The sequence below is a fragment of the Carassius gibelio genome, chromosome B15 (genome assembly GCF_023724105.1).
Source record: "Carassius gibelio isolate Cgi1373 ecotype wild population from Czech Republic chromosome B15, carGib1.2-hapl.c, whole genome shotgun sequence".
Lineage (NCBI taxonomy): Eukaryota > Metazoa > Chordata > Actinopteri > Cypriniformes > Cyprinidae > Carassius > Carassius gibelio.
Genome location: NC_068410.1, coordinates 4,132,279 through 4,143,078, shown reverse-complemented (window position 1 = coordinate 4,143,078; position 10,800 = coordinate 4,132,279). Strand labels below are relative to the sequence as shown.

Sequence of the window (10,800 nt, the reverse complement as noted above, 5' to 3'; positions counted from 1 at the left end):
TGACCACAACTACACACACTATAGGGAAAAACAGACAGATCAGCCCGGGGACGTGACACTACCCCCCTCCCCAGGAGCGCCCCGGTTGAAGTCCTAGATCAGCGACCAATCCAGAATATCCCGAGCCGGGACCCAACTCCTCTCATCCAGACCATATCCCTCCCAGTCCACCAGATACTGAAATCCCCGATCTCGACGTCTGACATCCAGCAACCTCCTGACAGTGAAGACTGGGAAAGGGGGAGGGCTAGTAGCAGATGAGTTAAGGCGAGAATGAAACGCAGGCTTGACCCGAGAAACATGAAAGACTGGGTGTACCCGACCAAGTATGGGAGGTAACTTAGGCTTTACCGCCACCAGACTCAATACCTTGGTGATCTGATATGGCCCCATGAACCTGGGGGCTTACTTGCGAGAAGCCACCCGGAGAGGAAGGTCCTTGGTTGACAGCCATACTCTCTGACCACATACGTAGCGGGGAGCAGGAATATGGTGACGGTCAGCCGCTGCTTTGGTTCGTCTGGAAACCCGAGCCAAGGTATCTTCAGCCCTCCTCCAGGTGTGGCAACACCTGCGGATGAAGGCTAAGGCAGACGGAACAGCAGCATCGGGCTCCTGTGAGGGGAACATAGGAGGTTGAAAATACAGAGCACTGGAATGGAGACATACCTGTGGCCGCCACTGGCAAGGATAACTGTTGTTAACTGTTATCCAGGATAACTGTTTGCTCCAAAAACTCGGATTATGGGACGTCAGGCAGCGGAGAGCTTGTTCCAGAACCTGGTTTGCCCGCTCGGACTGCCCATTGGTCTGAGGGTGAAAACCTGACGACAGACTCGTAGAGGCCCCGATCTGTCGACAGAACTCCTTCCAGAACCGGGAGACAAACTGTGGCCCCCTTTTAGAAACCACATCCACCCGGAAGGCCATGAATCCGGAAGATGTGGTCAAACCCCACTTGAGCTGTCTCCTTAGCTGAAGGTAGTTTGGGAAGGGGGATGAAATGGGTTGCCTTAGAGAAGCGATCAACCAGCGTCAATACTACGGTGTTACCCCTCGATGGTGCAAGACCAGTGACAAAGTCAAGGGCTATGTGTGACCAGGGGCGGGAGGGGATGGGTAAGGGGTGTAGCAGACCAACTGGAGGCTGATTAGAACTCTTGTTCTGGGCGCAAATTGGGCAGGCAAACACAAACTGCCTGATGGCCAACAAAATCTCTGGCGGATGGCAGCCAGAGATCTCCGAACCCCAGGATGACAGGCTAACTTGGATGAATGCCCCCACTGGAGGACTTCAGGGTGCAGCACGAAAAGCCGGCATGAAAAGTCTACCCTCTGGGCACCCCCTTGGCACCTCTCTCTCTCGTATGGCTTCCAGCACTCTCCTCTCCACATCCCAGGAGAGGGACCCCACCACAATTTCTCTAGGGATAATGGTTTCAGTTGATGCATCAGTTCTCTTAGTATCCCTGTAAAGACGGGAGAGGGCATCAGGTTGTAAATTTTTGGAGCCTGGGCGATACGAGAGAGAGAAGTTGAACAGGCCAAAGAAGAGTGCCCATCGGGCCTGGCGTGAATTCACCCTCTTGGTCTAACGGACATATTCCAAATTCTTATGGTCCGTCCAAACCAAGAAGGGCTGCGCTGACCCCTCCAACCAGTGGCGCCACTCACCCAAGGCCAGTTTGACCGCCAACAGCTCCCGGTTCCCTATGTCATAATTCCGTTCTGCTAGGCTCAGGCAGTGAGAGTAGTAGGCACAGGGATGTACCTTCCTATCTCATGGGGACCTCTGAGAAAGGACCGCACCTACTCCAATCTCAGAAGCATCCACCTAAACTGACATTCAGGGTCTGGATATGAAAGAACAGGAGCAGAAATGAATCAGGACTTTAGGTCATTAAAGGCCTCCTGAGCCTTCAAATTCCACCTAAACGGTACCTTAGTGGAGGTAAGAGCTGTCAAGGGTGCAGCAACCTGACTAAAGTTTCAGATGAAGCATCTGTAGAAGTTGGCAAATCCCAGAAACCGCTGCAGTGCCTTGTGGGAGAAAATGCACTTCTCCGCTTAAACATATAGCTGGTTCTTCAGCAGCCGTTGTAGCACATGGCGCATGTGTTGGGTGTGTACCTGAAGTGAAGGAGAAAAAATAAGAATGTCATCAAGGTACACAAAGACAAACTTGTTAACCATGTCTTGCAACACGTTATTAACCAGGGCCTGGAAGACAGCTGGGGCATTTGTCTGGCCAAAGGGTAGCACCCGGTACTCATAATGTCCCGAAGGAGTGATGAATGCTGTCTTCCACTCATCCCCCTCTCGAATCCGAACCAGGTGATAAGCATTACGGAGGTCCAACTTACTGAAGACCTTGGCTCCCTGCAAAAGTTCAAAGGCAGATGACATTAAGGGCAGGGGGTACTTATTCTTAATGGTAATGTCATTCAAACATCTGTAATCAATACAAGGGCGCAAGGAGCCATCCTACTTCTTAACAAAGAAAAATCCTGCGCCAGCAGGAGATGAGGAGGGACGGATGAGACCGGCATCAAGGGACTCAAGAATATATTTGTCCATAGCCTCTCTTTCTGGACCAGACAGGGAATATAACCGACCCCTGGGCGGAGAAGTGCCTGGGAGGAGGTTGATGGCACAATCTTAAGGCCGGTGAGGAGGCAGGGACACAGCCCGGGACTTGCTGAAGACCTGCCGCAGATTGCAGTACTCCTCCGGCACCCCGGACAGATCAGCATCCTCCACCTGCACAACAGGAAACACAGCACCACCAAACAAGACTCAAGACAAGACTGCTTCCAAGACAAAACTGAGTTTCTGGCCCAATCCTCATGAGGGCCGTGCTGCACCAACCACTGGTGTCCCAGAACCACGGGGGCACTTGGGGAGTCAAGAAGGTACAGCTCGGTTATCTCATGGTGATTGCCTGAAACGATAAGACTTACAGGAGGGGTGAGGTGAGTGATGGTGGTGATAGGGGAATCATCAAGAGACCAAACAGAGATAGGAGTAGAGAGGGGAATAGCAGGAATTCCCCACTGCTTGGCCAGTGCCGTGTCCATGAAACTACCACCAGCCCCAGAATCCACCAGGGCCGAACAGGAGTGACTGGAACCTCCAAACTGGACACCCACTGGAAGTAGTGTGCGGGAAGAGTGGGGGAAAAGAAGAGGAGATGTGCCCACCAGAATCCCCCTGGCTACTGATGGGCCCTGGCTTTTAGCGGGCATTTTCCAACTTAGTGTCCTGTCCTCGAAACATAAGCCCCGGGTGAGTCTCTCTTGCTTCTGCTGAGGAGTGAGACGCAGACGTCCCACCTGCATAGGTTCAGGGTCAGCAGGAGAAGGCAGAGGTAGGACCGGGGTGGATTCGCTGGTCATTTCTCCCACCCTCCAAGAAGGGCGAGCAGTCAATTGTTGGTGACGAAGGTGAAGGCGGCTCTCTACACGGAGGACCAAGTCAACCAGATCATCAAAACTACGTGGAAGCTCTTGGGTGGCGATCTTGTCTTGGATCTCCTCATCTAGTCCAGCACGGAACACAGCTCTGCAAGACCCCTCATCCCAGTCACAGGCCGCTGCTATGGTCTTGAATTCAATGGCAAACTCAGTCACTGAACAGCCTCCTTGCCATAGACATGCCAGCTGGGCTGCTGCCTCATCACCCCGACCAGAACGATCGAATAACTTGACCATCTCCTGTCAAAAGTCCTCAAAAGAAGCACAAAAGGGAGCCCGGGCCTCCCACACTGAAGTTCCCCAGTCACGGGCCCTGCCTGTGAGGAGGGTTGAAACATAAGCCGCCTTAGTCTCTTCCTGAGCATACCGGCGGGGCTGGAGGGCTAAGACTAGGGAACACTGAGACAGTAAGGCTCTGCAGCAGTTAGGGTTCCCATAATAGGGAGGTGGGTTGTTGGCATGAGGCTCAGGGTCTTGACGGGTAGAGGAAAGGCTAGTGGGGACCTCCGATCTGGCAGATGTCTGTCTTCGAAGTTCCTGGAGCTGGGCAGTCAGCTCCGACAACTAGGCATGCTGGCCCAAGAGAATGCCCTGCTGGGTGATGGCTGATCTGAGGAAATCTGCACCTGCTGAGTCCATGGTGGTCAGATTGTTCTGTCAAAGCGAGACTGGGACTCAGTTGCAGGTGCTCAAAAAGTTCAGTTTATTGGATGGGCTTTAATTTCAAAGGACAGAAAAAATAAAAATAAATAAACAAAAACTATCCAGGAACAGGGCAGTCTGGAGCAGATCCAAAAGGGCCTCCTGGACGAATTCCACTTGGAAATCCACTGATGCAATGCCCAGATAAACTGACAGGGAGGCGGGGGTGCTGTTGAGGCAGGGAACTGGTGGCGCGCTGTGGCACGGCGAAGAAGAGGAGTGACAGCGATCGGTGATCGCGAGCACGGAAGACTGAAAAGTAGTAAGAGGAAGAAAACAAAACTAAAGGATGAAAAACAAAATGGGCACGATCTCTGTGCAAGCTAAACGAGAGATGTGGACAAAGCTGAGAAATGAACAACAACATGACGATCTGACAACAGACAGCACACATGAGGAGACTAAATAGAGAAGGAGTGATTATTATGATGCAGAGCAGGTGATGGTGACCAATAACAAGATAATAATAAAACAAGAGGTCGGAGACGGGCACCACGGTGACACAGAAGCACATGGTAAGTGTAAACAACTACACACACTATAGGGAAAAACCGACAGAGCAGCCCGGGGACGTGACAGGTAAAGGAAAACCCTCCCATATGCACACTGCCTCTACTTAATGCATGAATTAACATGAGTTTCAATCCAATTTCCAAACACGATAAACTGTTTTGCTTTTTACATGTTGCAAAAAAATGTTAGATACATTCTGTGATCATTGATTCCCAAAAACCTGAAAAACTATGCACATTCATTAGTTAAGTTAAATATTCTTCATTATGCCGTTTGTTTTGTCTATATATCTTTAATTAAAAATAGTTGATCATTAAGTCAGTTAAGCTATGTTTGGATTAACACACTACTCTTCATATACATGTGTGTAACCTACAATATAAGTTTTGTGTGCAGTTTTGTGTGCGGGCCAGGGTTGCCAGGAGTGTGAAACAATTCCAGCCCAATTGCTATTAAAAACTATCCCAATCAAGTTTTTTCCGCAGTTTTCCCTTCCAATGAAACCGTTTTCTGGGGGCAGGGCAGACACTGCTTTAACCAGCGATATAAAAACAACCCGCGGTTGCAATGTAAAAGCAGCCCAATTCTGCTGTAAAACTGCTTACTTCACAACCCTGGTCCGTATGGCAAGTCATTTTAACATTTAAAATTTGTTTTGACTGTACATAAATATAATTTTGTATAGTCACAATTGTAATTCCAGATATCTATATTGCAATTATGACTCGTCGTAATTGGAATTAAGGTATCTACAATGTCATATTGACTAGTCATAATCAGTGATTGGAATAGGTAACGACTGTGATTAGGTGATTAGGTAACAATGTTATTTTTTCAGTAACGGGCTAATCTAACTAATTACTTTTCCCGTTGTTACAACGGTGTTAACATTACTGGACGTTAAATGATGTACGTTACTATGCATTGATTTAATAAACTATGTAATCCGAACGCACACCTGGCTCACACAGCTAGTGAGGAGGTGGGTTAATAACGAGTTAAGCGCTTATGATTGGCTAAGGCAGAGTCATGTGTTTCATGGTAGCCAATCAGAGCCTGTGATTTTACACACATGCCAGCACATGCGCCAGCGGCGCCACACACACGCAACAGCTAAACAGAGATTCACAGCAGCAGCATTGACTTCCAATGGAATTAATTTATAACTAGTCAAATTACAGTTGTAGATATCTTGAAATGGAATTTTGACTAGGCAAATCATATTTAAAGATATGTTGAATTGGAATTATGACTAGTCACAACCCGTTTAAAGATATCGGCAATTTAATTATGGATATCCCAATCAGATCTTTGACTAGGAAAAACTATATTTGGAGATATCTGCATTTAGCTAGGCGTGATTGCAATGTAGACATCTGGAATGAACTATTTGACTAGTCAAAATATGTTTATAGATATCTACAATGTGCATGCAAATACACCTTTGTTGAGCCCCACCTTAAAAATTTTATTTAACCAATCCTATAGCTTGGAAACTGTTGCCATCTGCAATTTTGTCTAAGAGCTGTATAATAAAGGTCCTGTGTCTTTGGGTGATTTTAAACTGTTTTATACAGAAGTAATTCAAAAGCAAGGAAATAAAAATGTAGCTAGAGAATGTGTAAAAGTGGTAGGCTATACAGAGATGAATTAAATGGGCTTTTTTTTGTCCTGTTTTATATTGTAAGGTTGAGACTTGTGTGCTGTGGATTAAATTGTGTTAGCCTTTATTTATAAATGAATACATGTATAAGCCTCATGTCAGCTGTTGCAACATTTGATATAATTTTAAAAGAATGCCTTGTTGTCAGAGGCTACTTACACTATCCACCCACCAACATATGACTGGAATAGTCAAGACTGGAAAACATTACTAAGTCAGTTTCAGTTGCAGTGGATTAGCAGTTAAAGTGCATGCTTTTTGATGCAATCGACCCGAGTTCGCATCTGCCTTTTGGCAAAAAATAAATAAAAATCTTTTCAAATCTCATATCGTATTGGAAAGGCATTTATTTTCAATAAAAATAAAAGGAAATAATTAAAAAGTAAAAAATTTAATTAATTATTTAAATGCAACCTTTTTATCCTACAGTTGTACAATTTATAACTCACATTGTTTATATCTCACAATTCTGAGGAAAAAAAAATCTGAGTAAAAATATAAATAAATGCAAAAAAATAAATAATAATAAATCAGTATGAATGGTAACATAAAAAGTGGCAAATTACCTTTATTTTTCATTCCAGGGTGGAAACAAGATGCCATAAAGACACAAGTGAACATGAATTCATACACAATTTAACGTAACCTTATCATAAATGTCATCAATGTCAGTTGAGCTTTCATTAAATTGTAATCTTTTTAAAATCAGCCTTCACCTTTTTTGACTGCATCTTAGGCATTATTCTTGTCCATTGTGCTTTTATTTGTACAGTTTTTTTATATATATAATTCCATTTTTTGTAATTTTTGTCATTATTGAACATTACACCACATATGGTCCATTTTGCAACAAGATTCAATTAAAATCACAGCGCTATAGCTACATACATGCACTCTGGAGACCTTTTTACCACATAAGGCTGCATCCAGATTTATTTAATAATCCCTGAGAGCAATTGCAATTCAGATATCTTAAACTAATTGTAACTAGCCGAAACTGAATTAGAGATTTAAATGGAGTTTTGAGTCAAATCAAATTTAAAGATATCTCTAATCCGATTTCTTACAAGTGCAGTTATAATTGCAGATATCTCTACAGTAGTTGTCATTGCGACTAGTCCAATTATAATTATGACTCGTCAAAATACAATTGTTCCTATCTTAAATTATATTTATGGATAGTCAAACCAAAGTTTTAAACGCTAAAATGGCTTGCCTTGATCCATGTGCAATGCTTTGAGTGACATCTGTTAGATCCCGTCTCTTTCTGACATAGCAGATGAGCGCTCACCTCATGTGACGATGAACTGTGACTAGAGTTAATTCAAAGACATTGGTTAAATAGGTGGAGTGTCTGCACTTTAGACACAGGCATTACTAGCTACTAAAAATATTCTTCCTAATAAATCCAAATGTTGATTTTCCATCTGGTGGTGCTGTTTACACAACTTCTAAAGAATGGATAAGTGAAAGTAAATGTAGGAGAAGTATCAGATATCAGCATCCTCATTTACTTTTTCAAATGTTTACTGTATAATTTAGGGTTCACTTGTTTTTTTGTTTTTTTTGGCCTCAAAATCAGTTTGAAAGCCATGGAAACATTTTCCACTCCATGGAACTACTGACCACCCTGCAGGAAAAGTCAGGGCTGTGTTTCCAGATCTCTATGATTTGATTAATGTGGCATACAAATGTGTATTACTCAGCTTTAAATGTTAGCACAAGTTAAGTTTTCATCATATTAATTTATGAAAGGTGCAGCTTTGCTTTTGATTTACATGTTGCACACATAGACACTGAACACAGACGTCTGGCTCTTTACATTTTTAGACAGTTTGAAATGACTGGTTTCCTCAAGAAAATAACAATCCAGAAGTTCAATGTTTTTGATGGAACTTTGGAATTTAGGAAAATAAATGACACACAAACATTTTACAATTGACAAAAGTGATAAGAAATGAAAGACAATAAATTATTTCTGTTTATTTCATCAGATAGTGTCATATAAGTTTTTCTCCCAAATTGTCAGATGAGCTTTTGTATCTTCGGCTCTAAGATTAAAATGAATATAATCTATTATAACATACTGTATGCAGATTCACAAAAGAACAACAAATGAAACATCTATGATGCCACTGATGACGTCGTGCAGTTGTTTGTCGTCTAAACTGAAGACAACAGCAGGTCACATTTAAGACACTTTCAATAAAGGATAAAAAAGTTTGTGGTTTACAAAGTAAGTGAAAACATTCTTTAGTATGAAGGTGACAAATTTAACAGATGTCTTCTTCAAATGTATATGTTTGTGTTGGTGTTTTTGGACATTTGACATTTGGGTGTGTAAGGTAATCCTTACACACCCAAATGTCAAATGTCCCAAAACAGGAGATGTTTAAACCCTGCCAAAGACCTCCATGAAAGTGTGAGTCATCATCTAGCTTTTTGCAGCTTCCGATGATCTTGTAGTGATGCTGATGAAGAGGGCCACTCAGGGGTCCAGGATCATATATAGCCTCTCCTTCACTCTTCCCTCTGAAGAAGACACACACATCATCCCTGAATCTTCAGCATTAATGGTAGGTAATGTTTTATACACTGTTTTTCATTCAATTTGTTAGAAGGTTGTTTATTGGCATTGATGGTTCCACGTAGATATTTCTATTTCTCTTTATAGCGAAGAAAAGGTCTTTAGGTTATTAAAATGTTCTTTACACTAAGACAAAAAGAAGGAAATGTCACTGTCAAATGTTACATTTAGTTATTAATTATAGTGTGTGCACATGTTTTATCTCTTTAGAAGTTAATTGTGTTTCTGAATGGACTCTTTCTGCTTCATCATTGGACAGAAAGTAAGGAAGAAGTATGAAATAGCACAAAGAGGAAGTAGAGAAATTATTATCATTTGTAAACCAGATTTAGTCTGCTGGTGATCACAATACATTTATCTTGCTTTATTTAATGTTTTATAGCTATAAAGACACCATAGAGGAGTCGTATGCTTTAGCTATCAATGTACCGAGGAATCAATGTCAAGGGAACTTTGATGCTTTAAATGAGCACTTCTTGACTCTGTAGAATGCAACATGTGTAAGAAATGCCATTGTTAAATCAGAAAATTAGTTTTACAAGGGTGATGTTGACCTCATGGCTGCAGGATCTTAATTGCAAATAATCAGAAAAACACACTTAAGAGAATAGGGCACTTAAGAGAATTAGGCAAAAACAATGGGATATTTTTCAATCACCAATAACTTTTTGGGTTTCTGTTTTTTTTTTAAACAAAATTTGTATAAAGATGATTCTCAACTATGTTATGAAAGATATAATGGAATGGATTGCACTTAACCAACTAATGCTAGCACTTTTCCTTATTTTCTTGTCTTTTCATTTATAAAAAAAAAAAAACTGGCTATGTGTTCTGTGCTAGACTAACTGAGACTTGTCATGGCACTTGTATACTGTTGTGGTTCTCTTGATGATCTGATTGCTCCTATTGTTCTCATTTGTAAGTCGCTTTGGATAAAAGCGTCTGCTAAATGATTAAATGTAAAATGTAAATTGATACGCCAGTTTACTTTATGCAATATGTAAAATGGCCATACATTAATATTCCCATTCAATGCAATGTATCTATACACTGCATCTTATGTGCATATTAATGTGTTCGTGGAGAAACATTTATGTTTATGTTTTATCGAGATTTCTCTGCTCCTACCATTCTATATCTTTAATAGGTACGAGTGTATTCTGTCGCAGAGATACTCTGAGTATATTTACCACACACGACTGGTTCTTGAGGGTGACTCCTTGGAGTGGTTTCTGACGTAGCGTGGCTCATCAGACGATCCAGAACAATCCGAGGCTTGTAGCCAAGTCAACTGTGACTCCATCATTGACAGACATCAAACCAGGTTCATCAAACATCAGTGCTTCGTCCCGAGGATCGGACACACCATCATCACATTACTCCTAAACGCTTCACTGACTGAGAGCCCCATGTTAAAGCCTTTCAGATGATATAGGTTCCCACAGTGTTCCTGTGACTGAGAAGGTGACGCTTTCAGATATTCTTTTATGTATTTGTTTCCAATCAAATAGGAAAATGAGTTATTACATCACCACTGTCATACTACAGGCGGGATCTTTATCATCGTGGGAGAAACAACAGATCCTGGACTGAAGCAATTGTTCGGGGACACACATCCCACGACGGTTGATCGCCCTCCCCATCAGGATAATCTATGGTGGAGGCTTCTTAATTATACAGCTAAAACTGAGGGACTCTCTGATTGTTATGTGTGTGCTAATACTCCGCATTCAACAGATAAGCCTTTTCAATTACAGCCTGTACCTCTTCCTGAAATCAAAACTAAATGTTTGCTATGGTTACAAGCCATGATTGTGGATTCACCTGAATCCTCTTGTACTGTTTGGTTGTCAATGTTGAGC

The 10,800-nt window shown here is 42.4% G+C and overlaps 1 long non-coding RNA gene across 1 annotated transcript; it reads left to right on the top strand.

Annotated features, from left to right (window-relative positions):
• Positions 1–4,404: 4,404 nt before the first annotated feature.
• On the top strand, positions 4,405–10,466 carry LOC127972994 (uncharacterized). Its single transcript, XR_008157240.1, has 3 exons — positions 4,405–4,690; positions 8,448–8,927; positions 10,086–10,466. It is a non-coding gene; the product is annotated as an uncharacterized LOC127972994 (long non-coding RNA).
• Positions 10,467–10,800: the final 334 nt, after the last annotated feature.